The following is a 16,104-nucleotide window of genomic DNA, read 5'->3' as shown; positions in this document are numbered from 1 at the left end:
ACCCCCCCCCCCCAATGCGGTGATGTCACTCAGACACGAAACATTGGTCACTCAATCTGAGCAGGCCTTCATTAGCGCTCTGCTTTCCTTCACGTCTCTGTCTCAGATTCTCGGTCTTTCTGTCTGAAGGCTGAGTGTCCTCTTGTGAATATCTGAGCAGTAAATCCATACATGTCACATTGGCAACCAGTCTGGGGCCGGCTTGTTCTCTTTGTCCTTGTTAATAATAACAGGGTTCAGGGCCCTGCATTTCCCGCCCAGCAGGGCTGCCGTGTCATAGCCGCGGTAAACAAGCTTTCCTCCCTTTCAGAAAGCCTTTCGACAAGTCTCCTGGCCACTCAAGCTGAAAGGTGCGCTTGCTGCCTCTGCCAGAGTTCGCCTTGGCTAAGGTCAGGATAATAGAGGGCCTTCTCGTCAGGAAAATCTATATGTTCACCCCTGAAAAGTCCCATGTAATCTTTGGCGGAGATCCCCCCCCCCTATTTTTTTTTTCTTCAAATAGCTGTGAAGTAAAGACCAATATTTACGGGCATTTGGGGAGCAACCCGGCTCACTGAGGCGTTCCTCCTGCTGCGGGGTTTAAGTGCCGGGAGAACTCAGCCTTTCCTATTGGCTGACAGGAGAAATGTCAGGCCACAATAATGCTGCAGGTTATCAGCGCCTCGTTCCCAGAGAAGAACAAATCCAGAAGGAAAAAACAGCCTCTCTTTGATAAAACTTTGGTAGTGATCTTCACACCTGCTGCCAATGATGTAGTGACTTTGGTCTGTTAGCTTAAAGTGCGCTTGAGTGTCGCTAGCAGAGAAATTTCACTTTAACAATATGAGAATTATCAAAGACGATTGTGTGGTACGTTAGAAATGTGAATTTTTGTGAGTTACTGCAGGCTTACGATGTATTATCAACAAGAAATATACTAGGAAATATTACAAATGAATAAGCATATTTTATCTGAGTAAGTATATTTTTATGATATCGATTTATCTTACAGTAAGACAAACTGATGTTGTTACCTTTATCTTTTCATTTTAAGTCACAATGAAACTGAATTTGGTCACATTCATCTGAGAGTAGCGGATTATCCAAAAAGAAAAAAATTCGTTCACAACAAGAGAACATAGATAGGGTGATTTTTTCATTTCATGCCACGAACTTATCAATAACCAAACATAACGGGTTAATCGGAACCTTTTTTAATATGGATGTTTCTGTACTCTTATCATGACCTGTTCTTATGACTCATCTTAAGAAAGTCTGCGTTCTGTCTGAAATCAGTGACACAAGCTTAATTTTAGGCTCTATAGACCCTAGAGTCACAGGATCCTGATGTTTTCTTTTCTAAACGTGAGCCTACTTTGCTCCCACAGTGAAAGTAAAGTAAATGGGTGACATTCACAAATAAAAATAAGAAGTTCTGAGCTCCCAGAGTTCAGTCAGTAAATGTTCAGTGTGTTCTTATGTTGGTGGCAGTGTTAATATGTATATGTATGTATATATTGCCGTTTAAAGGTTTGGGATCAGTAAGAATTTTCATGTTTTTTAATGAAACCTTTCTGCTCATCAATGCTGAAAAAATGAAAAATTGTGAAATATTACTGCAATTTAAAATAACTGTTTTTTATTTTAACGTACTATAACATATTATTTATTTCTGTGATGCGCAGCTGTATTTTCAGCATCATTACTCCAGTCTTCAGTGTCACATGATCTTCAGAAATCACTCTAATATGCTGATTTATTATCAGAGCTGGAAACTGTTGCTGCTTCATATTTTTTTTGGAACCTGTGATACTTTTTTCAGGATTCTTTGATGAATAATAAGTTAAAAAGAGCAGCATTTGTTCAAAATAGAAATCTTTTCTAACGATATACACTACTGAAGACTGGAGTAATGATGCTAAAAATAAGCTGTGATCACAGGAATAAATTACATTTTAACAGAGATTCACATACAAGCGCGGAGCAGACACATGAAACTTTCAGTGAGTGAAAAGTCCTTAGAAAGTCTTACATTTAGTTGTATCAAATTTAAGGCCATAAAAAGTCTTAAATGGTACAAGAAAGTCTTAATTATGATTTCAGGAGGTCTTAAACTTGGGTACGGCAAGACAAGAATTGCAATATAGCGTAATGTTACGATTAAACTTCAAAAGGCGATGATTTCATTGAATAAACACGAGCGCTGCATTTCAAAGTCAGGTGCTGCTTTGTTTACAGCTGTTACCAGGGAAACCGCTGTATGTCTGCCGCTCCGAAAGCGCCTCCTGCTGGCAGAGAATCAGTGTGCAGTTTAATAAAGCCGTCTGCTGTTTTTGTTCAGACCAATGTGAAAATCAACCCGTTTTTATGCAGCAAACACGCAGAGCTGTAAATGTGAACTAGTGGATCGACAAGAAGATGATGCATTATAAAAATATATACAATTAAGACAGTAACAAATATTTATATGTTATTTAATTAATAGACTATAATATTTGATTGATAGTAATTGTTTAAATTAATATAATAATTTATACTTTTGCCTCCATTTTTTTAAAAAGATGGTTTAAATGCTGAAAATGTTAAGTTAATCATTTAAAAAAAAAACTTTTTTTTTTGTGAAAACCTGTATCTGAACGCTAAATCATGCTTTTTACAGTAATTTTAATGTTATTTTTGCAGGTCTTAAATATGAGCTTAAATATCCTGCAGATACCCTGGTCTGGCAAAAACTGTCAATTCATGTTTTTAGGTAGGCCTATATAAATGTCCGGACCTCAAGCAATTTTAGTTGAAGACTCTGGTGTATATCCTTCACTTGCTATAGATACATATGCATATGAAATCTCTCTTTTTAAATACATAATATTGTTTTCATAGTTTGTAAATGGCGAGAAAATAAATCCTATTAATCACCTGTTTCTAGGAAGAAAAAAATGGGTTTCTCAAACCATTTTTATTTGAACTCTAAAAGTTTTACATTTTCCAATGACAGGACTTCATCCCAAAAATTCATTTAAGAATTAAATATCCAATTGGCTCCACATTTGCTGTAAATAAATCAATAAAAATCCTCATGCTTTCAGTCTTTGTTATATTTAAAAATAAATAACGAACACTAGGCTTATATGTTATGTGGGCTCAGGTTCGCTTTGTAATCAAACTGACATTAGTTATGCAGTATCATTAGATAATCATATAATGCCGAGCTCTCTGGACAGTGATGTTCTTATATTGCTGTTTATGTTCCGTGCGTTTGGATGATCGCTCCGCTGCTGAGGAATGCTCCTTGAGTTTGCTGTTGGGAGCGGAAATACGCTTGTATGTGTTCGTGTTTTTACCTCACAGGCTGGAGACTCAGAACCAGGTGCGTCTTTTATTAAAAGCATATCTTTTCTGAAGTGGAGGAGACTGTAATATGGCACTTTTCCATTCCTCTGTTGTGATTGGCTGTTGAAAGGGTCACACTGCGATGGCTTGGCCGTTTTCTCCATATGGAAGGTGTTTGCACAGTCTATCGTACACCCGTAGCACAGTGCCTTCACCTGTGTTTTCTTTCCAAAACCCTCTCAAAACATTCCTGGCATTATGTGGCATGCAGAAGTCCAAACACGAGCTGATGGTTGATTGGTCAGCCGTGCACTCGTGTATATTTTGATTTAGGAAGACTAAGCAGATACTAGTCTCTCAATCAGCCTGAAGTGGCCTGAAAATCTACATTTTGTGGAAAAGTATGTGAAGAGTCATCTGTTAGTGTGGCCTGTGGTCGGGTAAGGCCTGTTCACACCAGATGCTAATGTTCAGGGCAAGGACACTTAAAAATAGAAATATTCACACGGGGTATCAGGTATGAGCGTTCACATGGCAACAGGCCAACAGTTTTAATTTTTTTCTATGTTGAGCTGTCAGATTTTTTTTCTCTCCTTGGACTGTAAAGACAACTGCCCTGCCAATGAGATGTTTTGGTTACTTTTACACAATCCACTGCATTAGTGGCACTAAAGATGTTTTGTCAGCAGTGTTGGACAGTAACTAGTTACTAGTAACTAGTTGCAGTAATATTACTTTTTGCCGTAACTAGTAGTGTAACTAATTACTATTAAGATTACAATTACCATCCATAAAACAGCTAGTTGCTTTTGATGCCTCAACCCCTACTGATTTGAAATCCAACAATCCAATAATTGCTAGATTTATTTTCATAATTCTCACGACTCGCACATGACGTCACCAGTGCATCAGGAAAGCTTGGAATATGGAAAAGCTTACATTCAGGGGATGGAAATATTGGCATTACGCTGATTTAGTCAGGAGAAAAGCTGATCTGAGCACTGATGTGGAAGCTGTGGCATTACTTTACTCTGGTATTACACCATCATCCCTCTGATCCCCATATTAATTATATTACTATAATTAAACATCTTATGAACTTATGTGATTTCTTCTGATAAAATACTTCATGAAATATAATCATAAATGGGTCACAGAGAAAGTATAGCTACCATTAGCTTCAAGCTACACAATTAATACAACACTTTTACTGAAAAGTCACTATCAATCATTTTGGTCAAATGATGAGGCAGAAATATATTGTTAGAAACATTTTAGAAGAAACACGTGAAGGAAAAGTAATGTAACTAGTAGTGTAACTAATTACTGTTGCCAGAAAGTAATAATATTACTTTTAAATAGTAACGAGTAATAAATGACATTTTTGGAGTAACGAGCCCAACACTGTTTGTCAGTATGGGCAAAAAATGTACTTTATATTTTGCAATGTGACTTTAATTTAGTTTGATCAAATTTAAGGCCAAAAAAAATCATAAATGCCTTTAATGGTATATCAGAATTCTTCATTATTATTTTAAGAGATCTTAAATTTGAGAACAGAGAAACAGGAGTTGCTGATGTGATAAGGTGATAATTTAATGAAATAAACGTGAGTGCTGGACATGTAACATCCAAACGTGCTTGGCCTTTCAGAGCAGTTTAATATCAATGAGTACTGTGCATTTATGCCAAGTGATTGCAATTATGACACTTTACGGTAAAATGTTGTAATATTTTAGCGGCCTCAAGAATAATAATAATAATTACTGTAATTATTTTTATTTATTTATTTATTTAGACACAAAAATATTTGTATTGCCTTTCTTTAAACGCATTATTATAGTGTCAGCAAAATCCAATATCGATCAACCTCTAATTCGTATGTATTTATATATTAGTACATGAACCAATTCATTACATTTTAATTGTTGTGGGTGCCCCACCCTATTTAATTAAATAAAAGAATCTGAAATACATGGCTTATTATGAGATGGTATGAGTTAGTTCTGTATGGAAATACAGGATTAATAAAAGTCTGATTATGAAAAAAACCCTGAATGTGACACTTTGTTATCGATCAAAGATCTGCAAACGATTGTGATTTTTAAACTCTCATGTGATCGTCATGGTTACATGTGCACACGACAGAGATTTTAAGTGTGTCTGTCTGCTCTTCTGTAATTACAGACTCAGGAGAATGAGGATCTGCGACGAGCCCACGCCAAGCATCACGACCGGCTGCGTGTCATTCAGACCAACTACAGAACGATGAGCGAGCGGCTGAAGGAAGCTGAAGACACCCGAGACCTGTGAGCACTTCCTGTTTATATGAGTGTAGTGTCATTATCCCTGGCTTATTAGTTTTGTATGAATCGTAGGACCCATCTCTCAATACTTCGATCTCTTTCTCTAGACTCTCACACAGTGCAGCTCAGCAGCAAGCTCTGTGGATAAACTGTGGATCATTTAGCATTGCTTTGGTGCAAAATGCATTCAGCGACTAAATCCTTCAAATTACATCAATTCTTTACCTACAGGCCAATCTGCACGTTTTCAAAACTCTCTAACTTAAGTTGAAAATCTTACATAATTCAAAAACGAATAAGACAGCAGTTTTCTACATTTCTACAGTAATATTGTATTGGGTCATGCAGTGAATTCTGAACAGTAGAGAGTGTCATTCTTGTTTTGTAAAGTGACAAAGTGTGTTGAGTGACGACCTTTGCTAGAATTATGAAACAGTGACTTGATTTAAAAGCTGTTAGGATAGATAGACATCTCTTCTCGGTTTACACACGCACAAAAAAGAAAAAAGTAGAGTTACTGGACATTCAGCATCGTCTCCCAGCCCTGCTCTAAGCTCTGAAATGCAACACATGCTTCTGCTCTCACGAAGAGGAGTGCAGAAGTACTTCATCCTGAAAAGAACAAGGTGACTGTTTATATCGGCAGAATAGAGAGGAAGAAAAAAGCGTGGGGAAAGTTTGAGAGAAAAGGTTTTGATTCCCTCCTTTGAGTCTTTGGTTTTAACCTAAACCCCTGGAAGCAGCAAAATGTCGGGACAATTTCCCTAACCCCCCTAACATTTCCCCCTTTCTTTTACACAAGCCTTTTAAACGTATATAATGGAGGTGTATATAGAGTATCCACACGAGATGCAAGTGTTGACCTTGTCAGCTGTGCTCTCTGTGGGTAAATGAAAGAAAACAGCAGTGCAACGTGATCCCGTGTGAAAGCAGTGTGATTTTACCCACCTCTGTGTGTGTGTGTGTGTGTGTGTGTGCGTGCGTGTGTGTCTGTGTGTGTGTGTGTGTGAGTGCGTGCGTGTGTGTGTGTGTGTGTGTGTGGGCGTGCGTGTGTGTCTGTGTGTGTGTGTGTGTGAGTGCGTGCGTGTGTGTGTGTGTGTGAGAGCGTGTGTGTGTGTGTGTGTGTGTGGGCGTGCGTGTGTGTCTGTGTGTGTGTGTGTGTGAGTGCGTGCGTGTGTGTGTGTGTGTGAGAGCGTGTGTGTGTGTGTGTGTGTGTGGGCGTGCGTGTGTGTCTGTGTGTGTGTGTGTGTGAGTGCGTGCGTGTGTGTGTGTGTGTGAGAGCGTGTGTGTGTGTGTGTGTGTGTGGGCGTGCGTGTGTGTCTGTGTGTGTGTGTGTGTGAGTGCGTGCGTGTGTGTGTGTGTGTGAGAGCGTGTGTGTGTGTGTGTGTGTGTGGGCGTGCGTGTGTGTCTGTGTGTGTGTGTGTGTGAGTGCGTGCGTGTGTGTGTGTGTGTGAGAGCGTGTGTGTGTGTGTGTGTGTGTGGGCGTGCGTGTGTGTCTGTGTGTGTGTGTGTGTGAGTGCGTGCGTGTGTGTGTGTGTGTGAGAGCGTGTGTGTGTGTGTGTGTGTGTGGGCGTGCGTGTGTGTCTGTGTGTGTGTGTGTGTGAGTGCGTGCGTGTGTGTGTGTGTGTGAGAGCGTGTGTGTGTGTGTGTGTGTGTGGGCGTGCGTGTGTGTCTGTGTGTGTGTGTGTGTGAGTGCGTGCGTGTGTGTGTGTGTGTGAGAGCGTGTGTGTGTGTGTGTGTGTGTGAGAGAGATAGAGAGTGTGTGTGATTGTAACAGAGGGACAAAAGAGAAAAAGTCTCTGATAATCTCCTTCCTCTTAGTTTTGATAAGTTGGGAAAAAATTCTTACTTTTCTATGGAGCTCTTGTTTTATTAAGATTTCCAGGCTTGTTACGGGAACGCTACTATTCCGTACAGAGCTGTTGGTGTCAGTAACTCCTGCTCAGGGAGTTGAGTTACGGTTACCTGCTGAACGAACTTGTTTTGAACGGTTACACTCATGAGGCTAATGCCTCAAAACCGGTGGAAATCAGTTAGCGAGCCGCTAGCCTGAGCCTTTTTCTGATGGTCAGGCCTGCGTCAGTCTGGAGTTAGCGTTATTACGCGTGTATTAGCACGAGCGAGCGCGGCAGGAGTCTCATTAGAGCGCTGCAGCCCTGCGTAACCCACCACGTCACTCACCATTAGCACGACCACTATTAGCAAAACATTAAAACACAGCCTCTCTTCCTCCAGAAGGGATTTTCAGGTTTTTAACTCAGACTGGGTGCGTTGGGATGCGTAAATGAAATTAAAACTTATTAAAACATCCGCACGCTGATCAAAGTTGTGCTCATAACAGATTCGCTGAATCAAATAAATTAGTCGCTGCGCCTTTCCAGAGAAGTTCTGGCCGTTTACTGGCTCGCTGCATAATGAAGCGAGACGGAGCTGGAGGAGGCTTGAGGGGAATGGAGATGTCTGTTTGGTGAGCGCATCCTTCAGGAGGCCATTCATAGCTTTAATGCTGGATCTCGCAGTGGATTAGGACGGAAGATCTGCGCGCGGCTGCTGTTAAGCTGTTAGCTGAGGAGAGAGCGTTCTCACATGACGACGGATCAGAACCCAAAGGCGCTCTGCCATGCAGCAGGTTCAAGGACGTTATGAGCCGAAAGCGTCTGTGGAATAGGGTTTAAATAGTATTTGTGTTGCAGAGCTCTCCTGCTCGTGTAATATTGACTTAAAAGTGGTGCGCAAACTGAGCGAGACCTCGCAGACATTACAGTATCAGTGGAAGGAACTGAACGTGATCGTTTTCATTTTGAATCAGCAGTTTGTCTGGACGTAAAGCTTACGTTCACACTGCAGATTAATGCAGCGGAAATTGGATTTCAGTTTTTTTGTCACCTCTTTATTCATTTATTTGTTTGTTTGTTTACCATATGAACATCAAAAATCCCACTGAATATAAAATTTTTACTTTTGCTCTGGAAGTAAATTTGATACAAATAAATCGAATCAGACATTAGACAGTCAGATGATGATGATGATGATGTATATATATATATATATATATATATATATATCTCTCACTCACACACACTCTCACAAACACACACACACCCACACACACACACACACACTTACTCACACACACACACTCACACACTCGCACACACTCACACACTCACACTCACACACACACACACACACACACTCACACACACACACACACACATAATTCTCACTGAATCTCCAAATTAATGCGGAAACAACATAAAGATTTCATCTTATTACTAAGTAGCCTATTATTAATGAAGGCCAGTATAACTGATAGCAATACTGCTACTGATGTCTCTATTAAATGCGCTTTTACCTATTAATTATAGCCATACAACATTACAGTATAATTTAAAACCATTCTTTTTTAACATTTAATAGATTTTGAAAAACATAACTTTTAATTTAAGTAAACTTAAAACATCACATAAACTATAAATTGAAAGTAGATTCTCCTATATTCAAGCTAAAGAAGTTAATCAGCGAACAGAGCAGTGAGTGATTTCTTCCTTCAGTGACAGACTGCAGCAGGCTTGACTTTAAAAGCAGCGCTGTCTCTTTAAATCCTGACATGGATCTGAAACGCATCCGGGTTTAACTACTTTTTAACTCATTTCAGACTGTGTTTACGAGGTCACTCGCCTAAAACGGGAATTTTGACATAATTGTGTGTGTTTTTGTCTGTTGAAGTGGCTTTCTGTGCGCGGGCACATGTTCACAGAGAGCTGCTTCACAAGCTGGGTTTCCATCCAAAGTTGCGAATTTAACTTATGCACAAAATTGGTATATCGCATAAAACATTTGCGAACAAGCGGGTTTCCATCCAACGAGTCAGAGAGAACAAAATCATCACTTCCTGATAAACTAGCACTAAATATCACTAAGAAAAGTAAGAGAAGCCACTGAATATAATAATTCTCAAATATAATAAATGACTTGCACTTTGAGTGAGCAGGCGAAACACAATAGATGCGGTCTTGTTTTCGGAGGTGGATGCTGCTGTTTGGGAACGCAGGCGTGGTAGATCGTTCTGGGAGGCAGTTATACAGAAATACTTTGACGACAGACTTTGCTCGGGCACTCCAGAATGATCATGAAAACATTTCAGATGCTATGCAACAAAATCGGTCCGCGGGTTAGTCAGGTTAAGCTGTCCCATAGCGCAAAGTCACATTACTTTTTTGAACGCTCATGCGAGATTTATTCGCAAAATGCATTTCCATCTACCATTATTCGCATTAACCCTTTTTTGCACAAGTCAAAAACCACCTCAAGCGAGCGTAAAAACTTTTTTGCAAATTAAGGGATTTCTTTTCGAAATTTGGCGTTTCCATCACTCGTTTCTCATGCGATACTTCAAAATGCGCATTAAAACAGGGTGATGGAAACATAGCTACAGACGAGTTGACTTCTCTTTCACGTCTTATCGTGCTTGATAGCGTGTTCATAAAGTCCCCTGTAACGCTAGCCAAGGGATCCCAGGAAAAAAATGGATTCTGCGTTATGTAAAATATTTTTAACACATTAAACTGAAAAAAATTTATTGCACAATTAACGTGTCCATTTTAACAGCCCTAGTGTAAACATTGTATTTTTTTTGGTTTAAACATTACCTGTTACCTAACCCAAAGACCTCAACATGTGTATTACAAAAGACCAGATTTACGAAACCGGACAAATGAGTGTAAAAAGCGCCGATGGGAGTGTAAAGTTCTGCGGCTGATCTGGAACATTTTCATAATGACCAGCGCAGTCTACCAAGAGCAGCACAAACTAGCATCTAACAACACAGGTGCAAATGGGGTTAAGACATGCTTTTTTGGGCGGTGAATAATGTCGCAAACACCAGTAAACTGACTAGAACAAACCTTAGTAATTGTAAATGTCGCTATATCCTGTGCGAACAACCAGCAACATTAGCATCTGCAGTAATGATTAATTAAAGACATAGAGCACAAAAAAAGTCCTGTCCCACTGATAGGCTTCACACTGGGTCTTTTTTGGGCAAAATATTGGCTGTCAGTTAATGACGCCCTCTGGTGGCTGATAGCAGAATTCTGTGAGCAATCAAGTTATTAGTAATATATGTTAAGATAACAAGCCCCATAATAACAATTTTATGGACATAATCTTGGATTTATTTGAAGAAGTTCTTATTAACGTGTCTGATGTTTTGGGTGTTGGTGATAATTATTTTGTTTGCTCTGAGGACTCACAGAAAGCGAGTGGCAAGCCTAAAGTTATCATGCAGTATGTTTCGAGTCAGAAAGCTGCTGCTACTGTATTTCTATTACTGTTTTTTGTTTCTCCCGTGTTTCAGGCTAAACTGCAAAACACAAGTGCAGCAGGACAGCGAGGATTCATGGAAGGAATTGGTGTTTTATAAGGAGGAGAACAAGAAGCTACTCTCTGACAAGCAAGTGTCTGTGGTTTTGTCAGGTCATGTAGAGCCGCCCGTCGCAGTCATTATTAGCACCCAGCAGGATTCTGCTGCGATTTCACTTCGATGACTGCAGACACACAATCACACTGTCATCTCAAGCACAACTCACAGTCCGTTTTAAGGCTTTTTAACACATTTACACCCCAAAGTTACAGCGCTTGCCTCTAGGACTGAACTGTCGTCTTTCCGAAGCAAGGATGCTAAATCTTTTGTGCAGGAAATTAAACGTTTTCCGTATGTCGCACGTTCTACACGGCGTCGACTGAAAAAACCACATGCAAACAAAATGTTTTCAGGTTTTTCTGTGAACACACACATGCAGCAGCTAAACACACTGACACTGCTGTCTCTAGGTTTGCTCCCTGGAGGTTTTTCGGGGGTACGTTCGGTGACAGTCGGTGCGCGTGCGCGTGCGTGTGTTAATTACTGCTGATCTTGTCTGCTGGAGGTGTCGCGCTTCATTAGGCCGCCTCGGCCCTTTCCTTGCCAGGCATCATTTGGCCCATCCTTTGCTGAGGGGTCTAACCCTGGCAGCCAGCGCGGCTCGGCCCTCCCCTGCTTGATCTCTAGCCCCGGCTCGCTCCTTCAGGAGGGCTCACTCTTTTCACGCCCCCACCTTGCCTACTGCCTGTCCTCCTAATCCCAGCTGGGCTCATTATGATGTAGCCTGGCTGCCTCCCTCTCTCTCTTTGAGCCTGAGCTGTCCAAGCTAATTACAGGCTAGCAGCCAGCACTCCCCGTTAAGGGCCTTCTGCCGCGGCGCTAACGCTGCCTGGAAGTGACCTGCGAGGAGCACGAGGGAGCTGCTCTCTTTCCAGCCACGCAGCACCTGTCCTTCGGGGTTAGCCGTGATCCCTGTCATGCCCGATCCAGCGAGCACAGAGCAAACTTAGGCCGGCGTAACTTGTGCTTTCAGGAGCGGGAAGGGGAAAAAAGCCCTACGATGTTGAGGTGGAAGGCGAGCGCTGTCTTTGATCTCCACTTGCCTGAGACGGTGTGATTGTGGAAGCACGGGTTTCTTCTTAACCTGGCGTAATTTATTGTTTGCGCTGAGAGGAATGGGTCGGGATGTGCGAGGTGTAATTAGGCTGCTCTTGTTTATCAAGCTGTTATGTGGGACAGCGAGCTAAATTATGCTTGATAGCCAACAATTAAGGACGGGACGGCAGGTTGCGTTTTACTGACCGTATTAGGATGATTGCGCTGGTGAAGGTTGCGCTCATAAGCGTGCCGATGGTCTGCTAATGCTTAATTACCTGATTGCGGCCTGTAGTTTCAGACGGTCTTAATTGCCGGCGGAGACAGCGGTGGGCTGCTTCTGGCTTTTCTCGCTCTCTCGTTTCCTTCAAGTGCTTTTCACAGTCAGGAGGTCTCCGGACCTGCACCCTTTCCAGCAGATCTGGAGTCCGAATGGAGTCTTTTTTTAGGCCTCGCTGTTATGTGGGTCAGTGACTTTACAGAGGAAAGGACAAATCTCTTAAAAGTGTAGTTGAAAACAGATGGCGAGTTCTTATACATCTACTTTTAGTTTTGTGTTGGTCTCAGTCTCGAGCTTCGTATTCATTCATCTCAAAATGTTGTTGTGGAACCAAGTAAAAAGCATTTTGTCTTTACCCATTGAACACATAAGTGCACAGATCATAATTCTTTTTCTATATCAATTGTTAATATCCATTCAACAATATTAATCAATGTTCATTCATTTTAGTACATTCTAGTCTAAAATGGCATCTAAATTTTAGTCTTTGAAAATAGGACTGTCACTAACGATTATTTTGGTACTCGACTAATCTGTCGATTATTCTGCCGATTAATCGAGTAATCGGATAATTAATCATTAAAAAAAACACAATTTTGTAGTAATAAAAATAGACCTAAGCGAACAATAGCCTTTAAAATGACTTCAAATATATATATATATATATATATGTGGACAAAATGCAATCGAGGATTTTTTTTAAATCGAGTAGTCGAATTGAATCGATGAATCGCGACAGCCCTATTTGAAAATAACATTATAGATGATGAAAAAGTGTGACATTAATTAGTTATTTCATACTTGTTTCAGCGAGCCGCTGCAGAAAGGGCGCATTCACATATATATATGCATTAACAAGTTAACATTGCATTTATGTTGTGTATATATCTGGTTAATCACATAAGTGTAGGATATGTTTGGGTGAGTTAGTTAACCCGCTAACAAAGCGCTTCAGTTTTTTTGCGTTCATTCAGTGCTCAGCGACCTCAGTGACTGGATTGTAGAAGCATGTTCTTTGTAGATTTTTTGTGTATATACACTTACTAAAATTCTGAGCAACAAAAATGTACAAATATAATTTTAAGGTTTCCTTTCATTCTTTTCATGCTTTTTTGACCCCCTAAAATAACTTCAATTCAGTCGTTGTATATGTTAATTGCATTTTAGTGTATAAATTAATTAATGAATTAAAAAAGAGCGTTACTTTGACACATTACCTGTATTTGATCAGGACTGCCTCTATACGTCTGTGCATTTACTGTAGATAATCATTTTGATTGTTTGCCTCGGGGACGTATGTGTCGACTGCTAATAGCAAATTAAAATCGGCAGGGAAACCAATGAACGGCTGTGTTTAATAACAGGCGCAGACGACCGAAAGCCATTGTCAGGAGCAGCTCTGGATGGCTCTCTGGAGAAAACATTCAATTTCAATCGAGCAATTCAGTCAATTGCTGGATGCTTTGAGATTAAAATGTCTCGTTTTGTAGCGAGACGCCACTGGATTCGCTTTGGTATCATTTGCACGATGCCCATTTGTAATCTCCCCCCCTGCTCTTGCAGCTTTTTCATCTGCTCTTTCTTCCTCATTACGCATCTGCCTCTACTCGGGATGTCCGCAGTTGTTAATTGTTGCTTAGGGTTTATGGGTAAAAAGAGCCAGGAATTATTTAGGCCTCATAAACAGAATAAACAGCCCTTAGACAGTGATAGCTACACTCAAACGACATCAAAGTATAAATTACCCAGCCATTAAGCTGAAAAAAGCCTTTGAGATGATTTGCGCTGCTGAGTGTGACCATTACAGACATGATCCCCGACTTTGACTTTAATGAAGTTTAATAAAGTTTACCCTTCTTGTGCCGCTGTTTTTTGCTTTTCATCTTGATTGCTACAAGGTATTAGGAGTAATGAGTGCCTTTTTGCCCTGGGTCCCAGACAGAGAGACAGAAATGGAAGAACGTATAAAGTCAGAATGCTTGATGTCTGTTTTGAAGAATAGCACAACTTTTGGCCCCTCCATTAATTATTTGTTTAAGTAATGATGCCCGAAAATATGCAGCTCGCTATTCAGTGATCGAACGTTTCGCTGCTTCTTTTAGCTCACTCTTGGAGAAGGGAACTTCGAAGCCATTACATCTCTTTTCTTACGTCGGAGCTCAATTATTATGGATTTGAATATTCAGAAGGGAGTGTCTAATCATTTTAGGAGTGCAAATTTTAACTTGGTGGCAAAAAGCTTTTCAGCTCCCCAGATTACGTTGTCGCCGTGCTTATGTTATGTTAAGGCCGTATGTTTTTAATAACTGTTTTCATCCTGTCTACACCACAACTATAACAATAACGACACTGAGGAACAATATCATTGGAATAGGCCTGGGTGATAAAATGGTATCGATATTTATCAACGGTACACCTTCTTCGATAACGATACGCAGTTATTTCCTTGCGTTGACAATTTAACGTGCTGCATTATTTTGCTCATTGCGCCCTCCTGTGGCCTCGGGAAACAAGCCAAACGTTTAACTTATTTAATATGCATATAAAACATTAGAAATGAGATATTTGTTTAATTTTTATTTTGTGTTAAATTTGTTGTTTGTTGTTTGAGTTAATTTAAAAATACAGTGGTTAAATGTAAAAAAAAATTCTATTGCTCTTTGTTTTAAAAAAGGTTATAAAAAATGTAAATAATTATCGATACCGAACGATATGAAACATTATATCGTTGATACATTTTTTTAGCTATATCGCTCAGCCCTACATCGGAATCACTTTAAGTATGATTTTGTTTTTCAGCTGATGAACGATAAAAACATTGACAGCTGATTAGAATCCACTGCAGACAGCAAACCTTTAGCTCACTTAGAATAAGCTGATTATATTAGTGGACACTAATATAGTTATTGTTTTGGTGTAAACGGCTCTTTACTATGCGTGTGAATCTGTTCACACAGGGTGCAAATTGTTTGCTGCAATATATATGTATATTATTATTATATATTTTTTTCAAACAAAAATGATTTCAAATAAAAAAATAATATAACATTTTCCCGACAGTAATGCAAGGGATGTCAGTGACCTCTAGTGCAGTGCTTTTCAAACTTTTTCATACAAAGGGCCCCAAATGTAATGATCTCCTTGCGAGGGCCCATCCATCCATCTCTTGTCCTGTGTGGGGTCGTGGGGATGCTGGAGCCGGTCCCAGCTTCTTGGTAACACTCGGGATGGATGGCCCGTCCGTTGCAAGGTTAACACGCACAAACACATATACACACACACACACACACGCACAAACACACACACACACCGACGGGCAATTTATGGTCTCCGTTTCACCTATGCAGAATGTCTTTGGATTGTGAGGAACCCTTTCCTAAAATATAAAAGCTACTACATATTCATGTATAAAGACTAATTAATACTGTGTGAGAAAACGTGATCTTATATAAAAGCTGTATGTATTGTAAAATATATTTTTATAATATAAAAACTGCTTCCAAAACGAAATACTTGGCTTATATATTGTCACTGTACTGACACCAAAGCAAATGATCGCAATATTGTATTAACGTATTGATTCGTATTAAATTGACAGCATATTGTTTTTCCTCCTCACTATTAGAGTGATATTACATGTGTAAAGCTGAAGAGAGACATTGTAATTCTCATTCATCGCTTTCCCCAAATATCACTATAAACAGACTGTGAATATAGTGGTTGATATATATATATATATATATATATAT

The 16,104-nt window shown here is 39.9% G+C and overlaps 1 long non-coding RNA gene across 1 annotated transcript in view; it reads left to right on the top strand.

The window, feature by feature from the left end:
* LOC107700289 (uncharacterized) overlaps positions 1-5,608 on the top strand; it is a 31,899-nt gene extending 26,291 nt beyond the window's left edge. Inside the window, exon 3 of the long non-coding RNA XR_001635534.1 lies at positions 5,497-5,608. This is a non-coding gene — a long non-coding RNA (uncharacterized LOC107700289). The remainder of the gene's footprint in view (positions 1-5,496) is intronic.
* Positions 5,609-16,104: the final 10,496 nt, after the last annotated feature.

Source organism: Sinocyclocheilus anshuiensis, unplaced genomic scaffold, assembly GCF_001515605.1.
Source record: "Sinocyclocheilus anshuiensis isolate Anshui unplaced genomic scaffold, SAMN03320099.WGS_v1.1 scaffold326, whole genome shotgun sequence".
Taxonomy (NCBI): Eukaryota; Metazoa; Chordata; class Actinopteri; order Cypriniformes; family Cyprinidae; genus Sinocyclocheilus; species Sinocyclocheilus anshuiensis.
This window is presented reverse-complemented; position numbering and strand designations above follow the sequence as displayed.